This window comes from Hermetia illucens, chromosome 1, assembly GCF_905115235.1.
Source record: "Hermetia illucens chromosome 1, iHerIll2.2.curated.20191125, whole genome shotgun sequence".
Lineage (NCBI taxonomy): Eukaryota > Metazoa > Arthropoda > Insecta > Diptera > Stratiomyidae > Hermetia > Hermetia illucens.
The window spans coordinates 216273771-216294037 of record NC_051849.1 but is presented as its reverse complement, the minus strand read 5'-3'; the positions used below and the strand labels follow the sequence as shown (position 1 = coordinate 216294037).

The following is a 20267-nucleotide window of genomic DNA, read 5'->3' as shown; positions in this document are numbered from 1 at the left end:
TACTCCTCGTCAGTGAGGGTACTTGCATAAGACCCAGGATCTGAATGAGAATCAGAATCTTTGGATCTAAGAAGCACAAGAAAAAAATAAAGAAGAAAAGAATGTTTGTGGCTGCGGTCACGGCATGGATTCGGATGCTGGATCGCATCTCGCACTGGCTCAATAGTGGCGCAGCGCCTTCAGTTCCCAGATCGGCAACGCAAATCCACTAATCCTACTCAAAATGTGTGAAGGAGTTCCCATTTCAAGAGTCGTTGCTGGACGTAAATGAAAAAACGTGTTGAGCTTTAAGGGGTCTTGGATTCCATGCTGTCCAACAATAATATTCCCACATATTTATGGGAAAATAAAAACACACCGACCATGTCATGAATGATTTCAATCAACTGTTCAAGACCTGTAGTATCGAGCCAGCGAATTTCCCAATAGCATCGAAATGATCCCCGTACGATTTCACACCGAATGCCATCCGCCTCCCCTTAACCGGCTCAATAGTAAAACTGCACAAATTGAAGAAGCCGCGAACCAAACCAAAGATACTCTGAAGAAGTCTCAAGACGTTACAAAGATCTCCAATTCAATAGAATGTCAGATTCAGATTGTACCTAGACCTTGTATCGTTCGGTTCGAGCGGATCTCGGATGGGATCAGTCAGCGTGTGGTTTCTGCAGCCTCACTTACGCTAACATAACTTTGTCGCGGAAGCGGTTCGTCAATGTCGTCGTCTTTGCCGTTGCAAATTATGAAGTTTCGATTGTTATTGTTATTTTGTGGTCCAGAGTGAAAGAATATGTGATAGTGTCCAGCGCAAAAAAAAAGAAAAGTTGAAAATTTCAGTGAAGACATGTCAAGGGATTTGTCTCACAGATCTTGTGCAAATTGCAATTATATAGTATAATCCGAAGAAAGGTATCTTCGAGTGAAGTGAGAAATGAGGTGAACCTCTTCGGCCCTCGTGAAATTGCTGCCAGTTTGTTTACACAATATTACGTATATGTGCTCCGGCAAATAAGTCCAACCATTCGCTCATTTGCATTTCGTTGTTTGGATTAAACGGATAATAATTTTTTACCGAAGAAGTTGAGGTATGATTGCTAGTTTTTATATAGTCCATAAGACCAGGTATTATGCTTTTTGTCCCTGCCCCATATGAGCCTTTTATTCAATTGGGAAGAGGGAAAGCAACTACTCTTGCATTGAGGATTACGTTCAACAAAAAATAGTGAAGACAATTTATTAAAGATTTTTGGCTGACAGATAATAAGATTGATGCGGTCTTTAAACGAAACGACTTTGATTAGAATAAGAGACGCAGCTGCCTAGAAAAATTGCTGATCCCTTGGATAATACAATGAAGTGTACTGGAATCGTTTCGGACAGTTTCCGGATTTCTCTGTCTGCCTAGGGGTGAACCTTTTTGCTTGAACATGCCCCACAACTGTGCATCCATTCCAAATGATTAACACAGAACCAATATTGAGACTTCCTCTCCTCAGCTAATCCAAGCAGTTACACGGACATCCGTTACCTATGAAAGCATCCCGTGACATAAATACCCATCTCCGCTAATTTCCTTGATTCCGCCAAATATTCAATGATAACGACGTCACCTGCAAATTGGAATGTAACATGATCTTTTTAATATGCATTTGCAGGTGATATTGAAATCAGGTTACTGGCTTAAGTCTTTTGTTTCTTCCTAATGAGTAGAAGGTCGAATACTTTCTCTTGTTAAATTCAAACTAGTTAAGAAACAAAACAAAAACTTTTGAACCCGCCAGCGTGAATTTCAGCGATGCCAGGAAGTTGTTAAGAAATGCATCTCGAGGTTCTTTGAATTTACGGGTGCAGTGAAGGTAACTTTAAACGATTATGAAATCTCCGCTACTTTTATTGATTGAGGTTTCTTTTGCGGTATATTTCCTGCAAAGAAGGGAATAAGTTCAAATAACAAGCAACGTTTCATAATGATATCTAATTCGGTCCAATTCATTTGAGGGTTTTTACGTTGTTTTACGAGAGATATAATTGAACACTTATAATATGTTCACCGGCTGCACGCAGAGAAGCTCAAAGCAATTCGTTAACGACTTGAACATTATTTACTACATTAAACAGTGAAACTTATATAACGTGGTAAGATTTTAAAGAGATCCTTTCCCCAACAAGCAACAATATTCTTCTGTACTGTACTTCTACACTGTTTGGAATGGAGTGGGTATACGATATTGAGCTAATGCTGACATAGGACACCGTGGAATCCTAATATCCTAAAATTTTATTCGGTAGAAGGCTTGACCATGAAGATCGTTAGCTTCCAACTGGTTGATGCTTTTCGGAAAGAAAAATCAACCTCTGCTGTGAGCAATCCGTCAGTGTACCAAGTAATCAGTTGATCGTTTAAGCTGTATGTTACAGTCACCCTCTCCCAGTTTGCCTCGTTGCCATATTATTCCTTGGTATTAATAATTCGGGATACCGCTAGAAAGAATATCAATTTTAATTCGATTTAGGCAGCTCTCCGCCTCACCGATACTCCCAGCCAACCTGAAGATTGCCCTCCTTCTTTTCTTTTTTTTTTGGGGTAGGGTAGGTGAATGCATTTACGCACACAGTGTTGGACTCCCGATTCGGTACGTCGTCGGACTACCAACTAAACACCTCCCCACCGTCAGAGAGCTAGCTTGGAACCGTTTGTCACATTACTTCTGGCTAGTCCCCGAACTCTCCCGCCTTGCGGAGCCTTCAAATCAGGGAATTCCTTTCACCAACGGGAGGGGAGAGGAGGAAGGAAACTGTCAGTTCAAGGAATCCCCTGCCATCCGCCTCCTCCACCGGTGGAGTTCTATCTTCTTAGCAACAAGAAGGGCCCGAACGTAATGGGCAACACGGTTCCACCTGTCAGCTGTCCTCAGCATCTCTTCGACAATGTTGTCTGGAGAGAGGTCCCCTGTGTTTAAATAGAGCTGCTGACGAACCTGCCTGCTGCCTTTCCAATCTTGTGCAGGTAAGACTGAAAACCTCCATGCCCACTTAAAAATTGGGTCCGCCGATTCAGCCACGCACCTAAGTTGCCGATGAGCCGCGCAGTTCATCTGCCTCTAGTTTCATTTTACCAAGAGAGCTACCACTCGTCTAGAGTGTGTTGCCGTTCTTCGCGCCTCCCTTGGCTCATCTCCCTTGCGCTTGTATATGGTCTGACGCTCCCTAGCAAGAAGGGCAACGGGGATAACTCCCGCAATCACCATCACGACCGGTTCAGAGACAGTGCGGTACGCAGACGCCACCCGTAAAGCTCTCCGTCTCTGTACTTGCGAGAGGCGTTTACGATATACCTCCTTGTTAAGAGCGCCAGCCCATACCTCTGCTCCGTAGAGCAGGACAGACTGCGTTGGGCTCATCAAGAGACGTCGCCTACTAGACGTAGGACCCCCAATGTTTGCCATTAGCCTATTTAACGCCGAAACTCCAGCCGCAGCCTTGTTCGCTGCTGCTTGGATTTGCTCAGAAAAGCTCATCTTTGAGTCAACCCGAGGTACTTTACCGCTGATTTTGACTCGAACATCGTCTCGCCGAACGATATGGGACGCAGGGTCGGAATTCTCTTTTTAGTCAGGATGACCACTTCTGTTTTTTCCAGTGCAAGGTTGAAACCATGCGTAGTCATCCATCTGCTTACCCGTCGCATCAATATGCCGAGTCTTCTTTGCGCCTGTTCGACAGTGCGTCCAGCAACAAGCGCTGCAATATCATCTCCGTAGCCGACCAGGCGCGACTCTTCTGGCATGTCGAGTTTAAGCAGACTGTCATAGGTAGCGTTCCAGAGATCCGGCCCTAGGATGGATCCCTGTGCAACCCCCGACGTGACCTCCATCCACCTTTGACCCTCTAGTGTTTCATAGAGCAGGGAGCGGTTCCTCAGATAGTCCCTCAAAATCCGTAAGAGATAGTTCGGCTCATTGAAGGTATTGTCTAGTGTGCCTAGAATATCTTTCCATCTTACGGAATTGAAGGCGTTTCTGACGTCAAGTGTTACGAGGAGCACCAGACGTCGAGTTCGGCGGCTATGTGCCTCTGCTCGTCGAACGGTGTCCACGACCTGCATGACAGCATCAATTGTCGATCTCCCTGCCCTCAAACCAAACTGCCGGGGAGATAAATCTCCGGCAGCGCGTATCGCTTCAGCCAGTCTGCATCTGATGAGCTTTTCGAGCACTTTCCCAGCAGTATCAAGCATACATAGTGAGCGGTATGAAGACGGCAATTCGGGATCGCCTTTCCCTTTAGGGATCAGCACAAGCCTCGCAACTTTCCAACGAGCAGGGAAAATGCCCTCTTTCAGGCAAGTGTTGAATGCACCGAGCAGTAGGTCTGGCCGGTGTTGGAATACCAGTTTGTACACCTCTGCTGGAATACCATCGGGTCCTGGCGCCTTCTTGTTTTTCATAGAGAGGACTGCCTGTTCCAACTCTTTTATAGAGAAAAGTGGACAGTCCTCTGCGCTCTCCGCGCCGACGTCATCATCCCATAAGGGGTGTGCAGAGAAGAGTGCCCTTACAATGCGGTCCATCTGCTCGGCCTTAAGTGAACAGGGTTCCCGCAGAGGTTACACTAGATCTTGCTAGCAGCGAGCTTTGCTCTTGTTTATTGCGCTGCGGAGTCTCCTTTTGGATGATTTGCACTCCATCATTATGGTACATGACTCCCCCCGGTCGCCTAGACGTTGTGTTAAGCGGCGGAGCCTGTGACACTTCTTCCGGAGCTCTGCGATTTCCACTGTCCACCAATACATGGAAGGTTTGCCGCGCCTCGATGTCTTCCTGGGCATGGAGGCTCCGCAGACCAGGGTTCAGTGTCAGCCGCGGCGCCACCGCCCCCAAGAGTACCCTTCAGTGTGGCCCCACCTGTTCCCAGAGTCTCGACAAACTTCCCGGTGTTCACTTTCGCGCCGTTCCATACAAAGAAAGAAGATTGCCCTCCTTGTCTGCATCTCTGTGTGCTGATGGACAAGGGTTAATTCCAGAAGGACATCCAGGGATGCCGTTTGGCATGTCCTCATTGCCACATTGATATATACGTAACCCTGTCTTTGGAGTTTGTGTAACTCCCGGACTTCTGTGCTGAGTTCAGATCTTTTTGCCCAGAATACCATTGGTAATCATTGGCCTTATTATTGCAGTGTATATCCGAAGTAGTATCTTCGGGCCGTAATCCTATTTTTTTTACTGCTATGGACCTACAAATCATCAGAGCTCTCGTAGTTTCTGCGTCTTCCATAGTTATTTTCTGATCCAGAGTTGTTTCCAAATATTTGACCTCTGTTTCTCGTTTCACCTCCATGTCATGTAACCTTATAGCTCTTCTTCCTGCACCAAGCACTAGTAACCCTTAGTCCAGTTTGGATTCTATCACATAAGAAATCCTCATATTTGCCCCTACAGATTAAAATAATGTCTCCCGCGTAATCCTGGGTCTATATTCCAGTATTTGTTAGCACGTCCAGGAGTTCGTCCACTAACATACTTAACATAAGCGGCAATAGTATCCCGCCCTGTGGACAACCTTGAGTAGTATTCATGACAACAGAATTTGTACTTGGCGGTGCTTCTAATATACTTGTTTATGACCTTTTGAGTGCGAATGATGTTAAGTAAATTGGTCTGTTCGCTTTAGGGGGGGGGGGGGCAGACAGAATGCTATCGCCTGCCGCCGTAGGGTAAGACCCGGGAAAATGTTCTGTTCATTCTCGGTGAATATACTATCTTTTCTTCAAACAAATAGAAGATATTGCCCCGCCTTTCGATACAGCTTTGTAAAGCCTAGTTGGTTTTGCCCAGTTGAAAAGTTTTTGTATCTCTGTACTAATTCTAGCTAGGTTCTTACTCCCCCACGGTACATTCCTTGATGACTTAACTGTCTTGGCCCGACAACTGGCCTCATAGCGTCAATGACAATGAATACCAATTCACTCCTGATGTCACCGCCCCCTTGAAAGTGATCCATGTTATTGCTCAAGTGCGTTGATTAGGAATCCCTACGCATTCTCCTGGGATTTCTTATTGTTCTTTTCATTTCGGAGTTACCCTCAATGTCGGATCTGATTATTCAATGATCAGACATAGAAGCGCATCCGACATCCTCCAATTCCTGACCAGCCCGTTCTTTAAAGTATTTCCTAGAGTTATGTCTAGTACCTCTTGTCCAGTACTCTTCACAAATGTTGGAGTGTTCCCTATATTATATGCGCATTTGCCCCGGTACATCCAGGGCCCCTGAGCAGTATTATTCCACAGATGCAGCTTTCACATGGTCGAGGTTCATTCGGGGTATCTTAGTGCTGGCCATTGGCTCCGTGGTACCACCCGCTTCCTCCGACTTGGCGCTTTCCTGCTAGTCGCTGACCACCCGACGCCCTAGAAGATCTAGGTCTAGGTCGTCCACCTTTCTGTGTTTGGGAGTTCTTCGGGGACCTCGGTATGATTTCCACCCGGTGTCTCCTCCGAGTGTCTTTCCTCGGCTTTTCCTTGTACAAGTGCACAGGTATGTTCAACATAAGCCATTATGTTTTTGAGTGTTAGGTCCTCCCCGAACTTAACTTCCGCGCGAAAAGACGCCGACGGGCAAAACATTCACCAGTGAGATACACTCGATCATAAAAACGTTCTTCTCACGACAGAATATCATTTGCGATCACACCTGCTAGCACGCAGGCTGGTCTGACAGATATTTTTCGCTAAGCGCAATAAGTAGTCTTAGATAATATGCAGCTTCAATTTTTTAAACTTATTAAAGTCGGTTCACTGGCAATCTCTCCGTCTGTCTGTCCATTCCCCCCCCCTCCCCCCTCTTTCTGTCCCCATTCAGTCTCCCGGCGGGATTACCATATGGTATTATGTTGTGGGACAGAATCATTATTTAATTGTTATTCGTGATGGTGGTCCCCTCCCTCTCTTTCTTCCTTCTAAACTCCTCCTGGCGTAGCATTCCGTGGATATTCTTTATTATTTATTCGACGGCTTACCACACCACAATCGAACTCAACATATTCGGTACGATGTTCCATTTCCATTCTGTATCATGCGAATCTTGGACAATAGAAGAGTACACGCTCCGTATCCTTCGTTACGTACTCAGAAATCGGTCAGTTTGCAAAGTCATCATGACGTAATCGGTGGAGGTATTCCCGATAACCACTATGTCTGCCTAGGAACTGTGTCATATCGTAGCCCACGTTACCATGCCTCCGGTTAGTTCTGCTTTTAACATTCGGTGTCAACCTATGAGTCCAGCGTCCCATCCTTTTCCTTATTCTACCAGTGATAAATCCCTTGCGACTATCGTTGAGCCGCATTAAGTTCACCAGCTTTGCGAATCGGTAGGACTTCAATCGCCAAAATATCGTTTTACATCATCCCAACTATTATACATGGATCCCCGGATGTCATTCGGTAAGCACAGCATGTTCAGAGGACATTAAGTCGATAAGCCGTATCGGTCATATTGCTTCGTTGGCGTATATTTCGACATCGTTAGCGTGGCTTGCTACGATTGTAATTCCGCTGTCATTTGTGAATCAAATGGAGGTGGCACCGTCAGAGAGACGCAATGTTAGCATTGCTTTATACGTTATGTTCCACAATACAAGGCCGGGGACTGATCCTCGTGGTATACCAGAAATCATTCGGTATTCTTTCATCTGAGTCGCAACAAAGCCACCTTTCTATTAGAAATTCGACAACAATACGTATAAGGTACGTCGCGGCACCAAGCCTGGCAAGTGCCTCAATAATTTGTTTCCATCTCGCCGAGATAAAACCCTCTTTTACGGCGATGATTACCATTGCACAATATTTATTCCTTTCAACAACCGATTTCGCCAGATTTCTCTTCAAATTGTCCGCATCGATCGTGAATTTTGCTTTGCGAAATCCAAACTGCCGCTCTATTGGGAGTAATCTACAATAGATTACTCGCTCGGAAAGTTTACCTTCAGGAAGAGTACCAATTTTTGTTTCTTCCACTATGCAGGGAACGTACCTTCTTTCAAGTACGCAGTAAAGACTTGTGCGAGAGTTTTTAGTACTATCCCTACTGCCAATTTGATAGCTATGCTCGGTATGCCATCTAAAGCGGAAACCTTGCTGACTTTGATATTCTTGGCCGCTTCCAATACCTCTTCGCTGCTAATCTCTAGTATTTCATCGGGGTTGATTTGAACGCTCGGAAGGTCGTCGTTAATATTCTGAGGGAATAGGACGATTATTATATGGTTCAGCGACTTGGAAAATGTAATCGGTGGAAAACGCTTTCCCTTGATTGATGCCATAACTGTCTTATATGCACCCTCCCGGTGGTCAGAGTCAGCTTCCCTGCAGAGCTGCTTGAAATGCATCGTTTTACTCTTTACAATAGTTTTTTTCTGGCAACCATGTATAGGTATTATAGCTCCTCATATTCTGGCCTATTTCTGCGGCGCCTTCTCGCATTTAAGCATTCTTTGCGATATTCCTTGGCTTCATCATTTCACCAGAAATTTAGTCTTCGCTTCAAGGATCCCATCCTCCGCGGTATGAAAGCGTCCCAAGCCAACTGCATTCACTCTAAAATCTGTGCAACCACATTCATTGCGTTTCCCAACAAATTTGTACCTTGCAGCAATACCTCCGGAAATGTTTCGAGCGTCTTAGAAGTCCATCCTATATCTGGCGTTCTGTGTTGTTTTGGTCTAATGGTACGCTCCATTTGAAAGACAATCGCTTATTGGCCGTTATGCGTGTATTGCTCGCTAACATGTCATTGGAGATCCTTAGCTAGGGTATCACTGACGAATGTTATGTCTATTATGGAACCCATTTCCCCTGTTTGGAATGTGTTTGATCCTTCGATACCAAAGTGACGTTTAAGCGCAAGAAAGCTTGTCGCTTGCCCATATAGTGAATTACAAGTCATTATATTGTTCACAAACAATCGCAACGTTGACCTTATCTTTATATATGCTCTGGCGAAGCAAATCATGTGCTTCTTGGCAGTGGTTAAGGTTAAGTTGCATGAACTTCATTTCCGCATTGTATATAGCGCTTTTTTAAACACTCGACACTTGACGCTCCCTGTGACATGAGCACAGTCATTACTATTCGAGCTTCCACAGACGAGATAGTCGGGCTTATCTTCACAATTTTTGGCAAAATGTCCAAACCCTCCGTACTTTTGACATAGATCAGATCTGTCATGCAGGATGGTAATCTCATCCAGCTCCTTACACTCGATCATAACAAAGCCTCTACTTAATTCAACATCCCCCTTTTCTATCGATATTCCCTCGATTTTTTTTGTGGAAATCATCGGTCTTATTTTCATTGCGTTTAAATACCGGCAATAATTTGCTTTCTAAGTTCGCCTGATACGCATTATGTTCTCCCTTCGATCTTGCAGCGAAGAATCTGATTTTACTGTAATAAGTAAGCTCGCTTTTGTTAGTAATAATGAGGGCGTCGGGTCGGCCCCTTTTTTCAAGGTTTTTCTTGTTTTCAACCCTCGTCTAAGTTAGTTTCTCCAATTTCTCGCCAGCTTTCGCTTTGACGACGACTAGCCTTTGTTGAGCTAACTTCTCTGTGAGTTTTTGAGGTGCTTTGCTCTTTTTTCTCTTCGAGGATTCTTCGGTAATCTCCCTATTTGAATCGCGGAGCTCTGATAGAAGTTTATCATTCTGAAGGGCCTGTGCTACCCTCTTAACATTATTGTGAGAGAGAGTTACTCTTATAGTTTAGGTTGCGGGTTCAACTATATCCCGCTTATGCTTCGCTGCTTAGAGCTCTTCTCTTGCTTTGATGTCAATAGCCACCATAGTCCTTAATTGCTGGTTAATTACTCTGTGTAAATTATATCGCTATCTGTCTGTCGGTCAATCAGTCTGCATTCTTCTCAGGAATGGTTACCTCTATTGACACGAAAAGTGGGAACTGTAAACACCCACACACGCAATGAATTACATTATTGTAGGTTCAAGTTAAAGGGGTGTGATCATATACCTAAAGATGCAATTTGTATGTCATGTGAGGTGTCGAATGATCGAAAATACTAAATTTTCGGAAGCGCAAGCCAATTTTGATATTGGTAGCAAAGAGGAAAAGTGCGGAGGTCGGAAAGAGGTCAGTTACTTCAAAGACCCATTCTCAGGAATTACCCAATTGAAAAAAATTGAAAAAATACTAGTGGTCCTAGGCTCCAAATACTCCCTGTTACGATATCTGCTCAAACAAAGCTAATAATGGTATATAATCATACTTTGAAAATTTTCAACGAAACATCCTTAAATTTATCCTACATCCCTTAAATTGTCTGTACATATGTTTTGATATAAGGCAGCATATTGGAAAGTTTGATGGAAATCCTACTATTGTTAACAAAGTTATAGTAGATCAAAATTGCCTCTTTTGCGTTAAGTTATCATTCCTGTAGAGATAAAATGTCAGTACCACATCGAATATTTGGAATAATAAAAACTTGCTTTTTCTATTCGCTAGTGTTAATTTATTGGTCTTGCAAATACCAATATTTCCGGAACCACTTATTCCCTTCATCAGTGCTAACAAGCCTGCTCATCAGTGGGTTTATTAACTATTTTTATACTACTCTAAGTCTATAATACTATTCTAATTAATTCTATACCTAAATTAGTTTTTAAAAAGACATATATATATGTAAATCCTAAAAAGAAGAGGAAATATTTAATTACAAAACAACTTCTCAACTAGTGACATCTGTTTGCTCTCTAACCTTTGCCAAATGGCTGTTGGTTTGTTGAAAAAGGCAAACAGGAGGAGGAAATAAATACCAACAAAATCAATGTTCTTAGCCTGACTGGTCATTCTTCCCATTCCATATAGTGGAAAGAATCGCCGATCAGTTTGTATATCTATGAAGCATGTTTTCTGTTGATATAGGAACGGTCCTTCGAAATTTATTTCGAATGTTGTTAATTCGAATAACAGTTGTCACCATCGGTGTTTTCCGTGACGGAGTAGGCGTTGATGTGTCGAGAAAAATAATTGAAGTTAAAAAGTTGATTTTGACATTTGAATTTCAACAAAGCAGAACTAATTATGAAAAGTTGTGAAATTTTTCGACTGAGAGAGTCTCGCTAATTATTCTTTAACTTTGAGAGGGTCTCGCTAATTATTCATGAACTTTATATTAAAAAAAATTATTTAAGCTAAGTTTCTACGTTTATTTTAAAATGACAACGCTTCGAATCGAAAGCAGTTGCTAGTGGTATTCGTATCCAATATCTAGAAGAAAATTACAATCAAGTCTTATCAAGACTAAAGCCCTGAAGGTATTGATATCTAAAGTGGCGGTACATAGGTGACACATCGAAGAAGTGCAACAACTCCGCCATGTAAAATACCGTACAATAGAACTCACTATGGCGGCACGAACAATGACTTGGCTACGGTGCAACTGCGTGACGGAGGACAGTAAAAGAACAGTGCCAGCTTCTTGGAAATTTGTGAGAAAATCTGAGAAACATTGCCAGGGGCCGGCAGCTCCGGCACGTAGATGTGGCCGAGATGGTTCAGATAAAATACCGGAGAAATCTGAGTCTTCACATTCATCCGGCCTACGTTAATGGATAAAACATCAAAGGCGCCGAACGGTTTGGATATCTTGTAAACGATTACACCTAGCGGGATGTACTGGAGACATTAAGGGCGTTAGATATGCTTTCGACATTTTGTCGAAAATTTGTAAATGCAGATACTAGGTCCCTCCCCTATGTTTCACCCAATATCAAAAATAAGATAAAATAATCAAGCCCTTTCATTTGATACACCACATGACCGTATTATGTGAAAAAAAATTTACACCTACCTTTCGCATGTATGAAAGGGTTCCTCAAAATGCTACATATGAAGGGATTCATAGACCACATCTTCCTACCAAATTGACAATTGGTTCAGTCGTTTCCAAGTAAATCGGGTATAACAGACAGACAGACAAACACACGAAATTGAATCGATTTTAATAGGGTTTTGTTTCACACAAAACCTTAAAAATGAATAACAATGACACAAAATTCTAACGCAATCATATGTTACTAGTTAAGATTAAAAAAAGTTGGTTGACGGTTTCATCCAGGCAGCATCTGATGAGTTGCCTCTGCCCCCTATGGAACGGTCAGTCAACTTTCTTGATAAACTTGGGCGTTTAACCCAAAAAATAGGAGTCTTTCCCGACATTTCACTGTCAAAATTAACATTGACAGTTCAATGTATTATGAGCAAATGCGAATTGCCGATTTACTAGTCTTTTGACTTGACTTATGACGTCACACAACATGGTGCGGGATTTTCATTGCATTTGAATTTGATTGAAATTTAAAATACTAATAATTAAAAAAAAGAGAGTTTTTTTTTTTAAAACAGTCTTTGGGAGTTTTATTAGATTACACTGTATAAGTGATTTCCGTCATTAATGACAATAACTTATAACAAATTGTCAGGATTGTACGGTGATGTGACAAGGCTAGGTTATATCATAGAGTGCTTGTGAGGCGGCAGGACTTGAGTTTCTCCTGCCTAACGCATCAGCGAAAAATAAAGACAACCAAGTAAAAACAGGCTTCGAAACCACGCACAGTTTAGTTAATGCGATCTGACTGGTGGGACCAGTTTTTAAACGTCATAACTTTGGCGAAACGAGAGCACTTGCAATAGTTAAGGGAGTAGTCGCTTGCCCCCTAACTTTCACCCTTGGGACTTTCATCCGCCATCTTGGAGCACTCACTTGACCTGTGCGAATAATTTGCAAACTTTTACACTTCTCAATTTTAAAAGTTCGTCCTATATGTATGTAATTAGTCAGGGCGGTGAATTTCATAGCATATGGGGAAATAATTTAAATTTGTGGGAGGATGCTTTACTAAATATTTGAATTTTATAGTGGAATATGCAATAAAATCTAAAAAAAAATAAATTAATTAATCAAAGCCATCGAATTTACTATCGGCTATGGTTTGCAAGCGATTCATGGGTTTAGGAGTTTCGTTAGGCGATTAATTTCGTGGAAACATTTCGAAGTTGATTATGATGAAAACAACAGAAACTATAATTTTGCCCACTCTACCAACCAAACATAACCGGCAAGCGGTGGTTTGTGAAATTAAATATCCCTTTTTTTAACATACAGTTTTTGTGCATTTTACGCAATTTTTTTTCATAACTCCCAAGTTTCACAGAAATTTGACTATCGGCGTCACATGTTAGCAAAGGCCGAAAATATTATTAACATGATAAATAGCAATACTCGCCTAACACGATTGATATCTTAATGCCCACGAAAGTAGAGCTCTGCAAAGTCTTGGGATTTGTAATTACCAAAGATTTTAAACTCTTGGAAAGCTAGGAATCGACTTGACTTCTTCGGCTTCATTTTATTCAACAACTATTATAGTTCAGGGCAGGTCCTTACAGCAGATACCCGTCCTTTTCTCATTCTCACCTTCATCTCGCAGTCCAAAAGTAATTTTATATCACGACTCCCAAATTAAGTAAATCAACCAACAATATGTCTATCATCAATCTTTTAGCTGAACCAGTAATCTATTATACTCGTGCGGTGCATCTACTGAACTACAAAATGTAAATCTTTAACTTTCAACGGTAAACTGGTAAGGTCGACCTCGCGGGAAGTCTAGCCGATTAGATAATCACTATCGGTAGTCGCGTCGCTTTTTTCAATAAATTTACGTCTTTATTTCCAGAATCCATTTCTTTAAGTAGCCAAGCACGTGTTTTCAATAATATATTTGAAGCTCATTGCCCGATATCGAATTGGGTTACATCTAATTTTCCGCTCGGGGGAACAGGCACCAACTCATTCATTAATTTTCTAATGAAACAAATTCATTAAAATCATCATTTTGTTCATCAATGATAAATAGTTCTGCCCGCTTAATTAATATTTTACAGAAGCTAACCAAGCAAATGAAATATGTGCATGGGATCGACGAGGGAACCCGCTTTCAGCTTCGGTATGGATTCAGTTCAAGTTCAGATACATGTATCTGTTATCTACTTCCACTGATTTAGTTTCAAGATATCTGGGTACATAGCTTTAGAGATATTTATTTCGTAAACCTCTGTCTCTACCTATTGGCTGTCTCGAAATGACACTCAGAATATTCATATTCTGCCGAATAAAAATAGAACTGATTCCACTCAGCTCCACGTTAAAGTTGCATCTAAACTCCATACTTAAATTATGCTAGCGTATTTCTATATTTCTTAGTTATAGATACTTACCTGGCGAAAGATAGATAAATATTATCATAATGGGGCGATATAGCTAATTTTGAATCATTATCAACGCTAGATAGATATGTGGGGATATAATATGTGTATCTGTTCATGTGTATCTATTTAAGTTTCGGATATTTCATCTAATACACAAACCAAAAATGTTGTTGGTTTCAGGCTGAGAAAGAAATGTGAGTTTGTATTGTGTACATGCCATGGAAAGATGGATTTACTCTCTGCATCTAAGATAGCGCTGTAGTGCGTAGTTTATGGTGCAGTACTTTAGCTTATTGTCAGTGCGCCCGCGGTTCAAGTCTGAGTGAGAGTATAGAGGAAAGTTTTGTGATTTCTTTGGGAGTTTATTTAGCTATGATGTTTCAGAGATTGAGGGTAATTTACGTCTGATTATTAATGACGCAAATCTAAAACTGAGCAAAAACTCCCAGGTTAGTTTTTTTGCAGATATTGAAGTTTGTGTGCAAATTTCGATACCTTTTTTGTGAAAAAGTTTCGTATACGTATTTTCATGTGTACACATTTAAGATGCATGGAACAAATAGGGAAAAATTCACTTCCGTAGCAAATATAATAATTAAAATCAATTATTAGATTAAAATTTTTAAAGTGAAAGGTTATGAACGTTATTTTCCGAGGATTGGTGTGCCTTTCCTTCAAAATTAGTTGCTCTCAAAATTTTAAATATTTAATATCAATATTTGAATTTCCTCCAAATTGATGTACTACTTTAAGGGGATTACCTAGATAATGTTCGATATTTCCACCGTTTCCTAACATTTCTCTTTGGAAAGAAAAATAAATATAATATTTTCAATATTTACCTGAATGAAAATTAGAAATTATTAAGGGAGATTCAGATTCTTGGTTCAGGAAGCTGGCAGTTCTTATTGACATTTTAGTCCTTCATATGTCATTAACAAAAATGTTATGTCTCCTTTAATTGGATGCGTAAGTACTGCACAGGAACTTTAAATACAAAACCGGAATATCACATGAAATTGAAACGGAAGCGGACGCAATATATTTCTTTGATTTCCCAAGTCAGTGGCTCATAGTTCACTTTCGTCTCCACGTATTTCCGTTCAATGTTGCACGTCAGCTTGTTGTGTGGAATATGGCGATCAGTTAGAACTTGCCGAGCCCAATACATGTTATAAGAAGAACTATCAAGTACCGCTTGCAACTCATGTAGATAAACCCGACATGTTCCCGTGATCAGCCCATGCTTGTACGCAAGGTTTTGCTGGATCACTTTACATACAACATTATACGTGTTTTTGTATTTCATCTGCTCTTTCATTATGAGCTTTTTATAAGCTCGGGTTGCCACCACGCGGTCCTGAATAGCAAACATAGATCCCTTTGTCTAAGCAAAGAGCTCCACAGCACAGCTATCTGTTCGGCAAATGAAATCTATAAATGGCTGGCGAAATCAATCTGTTATTGGTACGAATTCATCCCGCTCAGAGGATTGGAGTTTTTTCAAATCGGTTTTCATCTAAGGCATTATTCCAAATACATAAGCCAATGAAGGAATAGCGGATATATTCAATGCGCTTATTCTATTCTTCCCGGAGAGATGCGATTTCAGTATGTAATAGCAGAACATCCTTCAGATCCCCAACTCTAGCATGGGTTCCTTGCAGAATTCCTAAGTACTTCTAGAAGTCTGCCTCTGCCTCTGTCACTAACTATGCTATGCCTGGCATTCCGCTCGGGATGACCTTTGCGGATGGCTTAGATTCGACAGTTGTCGAATCCAAATTCCACCCGAATATCACGGCTAAGCATGTCTACTATTCGCAACTGCATTCTAAGGTGGTCGTCAATACTAGCATACAGCTTGATGACATCTAAGTACATCAAGCGTGTTAGTTCGTAGACCATATTTGATAGCAAAACCATGCCCTCTAGCATCATTCAGTAGCCATGCAAAACCAAAGGCGACACAACGAACCTCCCTGAAAGATTCTTCTCCGTATATGGATTGGCTCTAAGATATTGGCACCCTCAGATGGACGCACTGATAAGGTGGTATGCCACCCTTCCATAACTGTCGCCAAAAACTTTATTAGCGATCAATGCGATACAAACGTAGGACATCGATTAGCTAGGTATGTGGAACGCTGTCGATAGCTTTGGGATAATCGATATAGCAACTGAAGATGTTTCTTTGGTTTCTAGTTGCTTGTCCTAACACTACTGAATCGATAATGAGTTGCTCTTTGCAACCCGGTGCACCGATTGCTCCTCTGACAAAATACTGTGCGCATTGACCCTTCCAATAATAATAGACGAGGGGTGATAAGCAAGTAATCGGTCTTGCTTCCGCGGAGTCCTGCATCGTGTCCTTTTTAGCGATAAGGTAGGTAATTCTCCCAGTGAGGAAGGGTAGAAATTCCAGTGACCGACTAATGACCTGATTTTTGTTGTGTGCCAACCGACTGTGTATGCTGGTAGATTTTTTATACCAGAAATTCTGCACCCGACCCCTACCAGGACCGCTTCAATTCTTCGAGCTGCTTATGGCTCATCGAAGTTCCTCTTGGATAACATCCGCAAATTCATGCCCCGCAAAATAGCATGGCGGGTGCCTTCAGCAGTGATCCAGCATGCTGGGCGGGTAACCCCAGGTAAGTCCACCCCAATAACCTTTTGCTTCTGTCACCGAAAACTGTACAGTCTGGACGCTTTGTTGAAAAAAACTCCGCCGGTTCGTCGCGTACGTTGGTTTCTGAATACGTCTGGAGTGCTTTAGTGTGTCCAGAATTTCAACTACGGGTGTTTCACTGGGGTGGCGTAGTTCTTGTAAAATTTCTGAAATTTATTTTGCACCAGTCTGCTAGTATTGCCAGAGTTGATTTGAATCAGTCTACCAATGCTCTGCCTTAGTGAGACCCGCCGACGTTCCAGACGAACTTTCCATGGTGGATCGCTTCGGTCATTCAAACCAATAACTCGAAAGCGAATCCTCTTATCATGCAATCTGACAGTCGTAAATGTATCACAATTTACAAGGGATTGTAGTTGGAGCAGCAACAGCCGAGATGCAATCTCATCATTGATTTGAGATATAATTCTCGGATTTGCAGAAAATGCATAGAGCAATACCTGGTCTATGTAAAGCATTCATTTCCGAGAATTCTATACACGCTCTTTGAAATTCGTCCCGGACGTTAGTGGAGCTTCCGACTGAACGGTGAAGAAGAGTGCTTGGGCTCGCACTGAAACTGTTGCCTGCAATGCTGCGTGGCGTTGTTAATGCCTCCGCCTCTGCCTCCATCGACTCATAGTCGCCACTTTCTGCGATGACCTCAAGTCAAACAACTGATGATGGCCAGGATTCTGTGCTGCGAGTAATAAAGCGGTACTGATCTGCGCAAATTACGAAAAACACTCGACGAATCTCTGATGGAACAAGGAGCGAGCTGTTAAACCCCACCACGCCTTCAGTCAAGGTAGCAGGAATGACGTTAACAATAACAATAATGGAAAGGAAAAGTGTGAGTGACAAAATGTAACCCTGATGGGCTCCAACAAAATTATCAAACATTTCCTCGAATTCAGACAGTGTCAAACACCACTTATTTTAGCCCAAAAAAAACACTGGCCGACTGACTTGCAGTACAGTGTATGGCCTGCTGAACGCAAGCCCGTATCACCTCCATCGCTCCACCAGTCGAATCTGTGATCAATATGCCACCGTGACGGTTTCTATACGGTTCACTTATGATGGAAATTTCCATCTTAGATTGGTAGGTGGTCTGCTCAAGTAAATCCTGAGCGACCCTGCCATAATCCAGGTTTATTTGAATAAATTTAATTTTTTCATTGTCAGCGAACACCTAAATTCCTGGCATTTGGTGCGAAAGCTGTCAATTTCCGGATATTAAGTGCGAAAGCTGTGAGTTTTACCTCCGCAAGATCTTTTCAGCTCGAACATGAGATTCCCTTTCTGGATTCTTCGGATTTTGTTCAAATTTCCGCTCAGATCGGGATCAGCTTTGACCTTTTTGAGTACCTCCGCATAAGACGAAATCCCACTTTTGCTTTTCCTCTCACTTTTTTGTTGGTAAATTTAATCCATTCATCGTCTTCATTCGTCTTGCACTTCGCAATGCTGGCCGACGTTCGTACATTCTCTACGTGCTTTCTCCTTTCTGAAAATAGTGCTAGTTTTCAGAATTGCTTGTCCGCCTTTTTTTCTTTTAGACGATTGCTGATTATTTAAAGGATCTCCCTCTCATTTATTTCGGCGTAATGCGATGGCAGTACGGTTAGACGTCACTGGGGTCGCATGTGATACTGTAGGGACAGAAGGGTTGGGCATATCCTTTCTATTCTTTTTCTCCAACTGCGATCTATTATAAAGGACGCTAATAGCTCTCTTCTTACTCTTCATAGCTTTGTGCATGTTGTGATTCTCCTTGATAAACTCGGGCAGCTCAAGTATTTTTTGCCCCAAGCTGGGTGAAGGCTAATTCCTCCGGGCCGGGACTCTGCTCTCTATGAGCCCCGACAGGGTTACTCCTTTTATAGGATCCTTCGATTTTTGAGTTTGTTGACTTTGCCTGTATCTTATCATTTACAGTCTTTGACAATGATGAAGATTTCAGAGTTAACGAGTTTCTTTTGAATGGGTCTCTTTCTTGGTCCTGGAGCACGTCCTGCTGTCGCTTCTTGAACAGCCTTCAGTTCATCTTTATTTGGTCTTATTACCGGTGTTCTTGGTAAGGTGGCGCCACGCTTGAATTATATGACACGGTGACTAAGTTGTCGACCACCGAGGCACTGCAGTCGAAGGATATCGACGACCGGGAGTCTGCTTGCTCACTCCCAAAAGCCGCCGGTACTGCGTTTCCGAGACCCTGCACCTTAAGTTTCCTCCTTTTCTCGTCTTCCATGGTAGTTTTATGTTTTTGGTATCCTTCCCATAGCCCATAGCCACGCACTAGAGATGAGCAAACACTAGCCCATGCACGGTCAGAAAAAAAAGTGCATAAACACATATTTACCATCAATAGGTATGCTCCTATCCTATCCGATTGGTTGTTGCGCGTGATGAGAGATCTGGCAACTATTCACAGGTCTGTCTATCACACGCATTTTTCTCGGAAACGATTATTACGATTGACACCAAATTTCGTGAAAACATGGGAACTGTGAACGCTCACGCATATAGTGGGATGCATCATTCTACATTTAAGGGGGGGTCCCCATACAATGGTGTATGAGGGTGTAATTTTTTTCACCAAATATAGTCATGTGGCGTATCAAATGAAAGGTCTTGATTAGTACTTTTCGAAGCCGGCCTTAATTTTGACATTTGTTGGAAAGATGGGGAGTGCGAACTGGTCGAAAATGATCATTTCTTTCTAGAAAGATGTAACTTACTGCATATGTGGTGTTCGAATCATACAAAATAACGTAATAGCAGTTCAGCTAAAATTAATAAGTGCATCGACACATTAGTCTACTTTCGCACAAATCAATAGTAATTACGTCAACATAATAGCAGTTCAGAGAAAAAAATGCTGAACATGCGCTTGTGCCAGAAACGAATCAATACGTCATGTAAACAAAAATGTGTAAATTGTAAATTGCTTAGTTATAAGATTTCTTTTGTAAAAACGAAGTGATAGTAATAAACCGGGCCACTAGCCAAGGGAAAGTAAAACCAGTAGTTTCTTCTTGCTTCCTTCAGCGTACAAAAATTTGAGGATTATTGCACCTATCCCGGCAGCCATCAACAATTTAAGAATAAAAAAGAATATCTATTCAGATATCAATTTAAGGATTGATATCTGCCCATTTTTACATTGTCCGTCGAGCCGGATTTCTGGTCGAGCCAATATTTTCAGACATCCTACACACTCAGTCATTCGCATACTACAATGGCTCCGGGACAAGCAGAACAAGGAGATTCAGCGTCCACAGCAAACGTGGTCAGCG

At 41.9% G+C, this 20267-nt stretch overlaps 1 protein-coding gene across 1 annotated transcript in view; it reads left to right on the top strand.

Moving 5' to 3' along the window:
• The first annotated feature begins 681 nt into the window (after positions 1 to 681).
• LOC119646264 (unconventional myosin-IXb) overlaps positions 682 to 20267 on the top strand; it is a 208577-nt gene continuing 188991 nt past the window's right edge. The window contains exon 1 of the mRNA XM_038046667.1: positions 682 to 1085. The gene's annotated coding sequence lies outside the window, so the exon portion shown is untranslated. The remainder of the gene's footprint in view (positions 1086 to 20267) is intronic.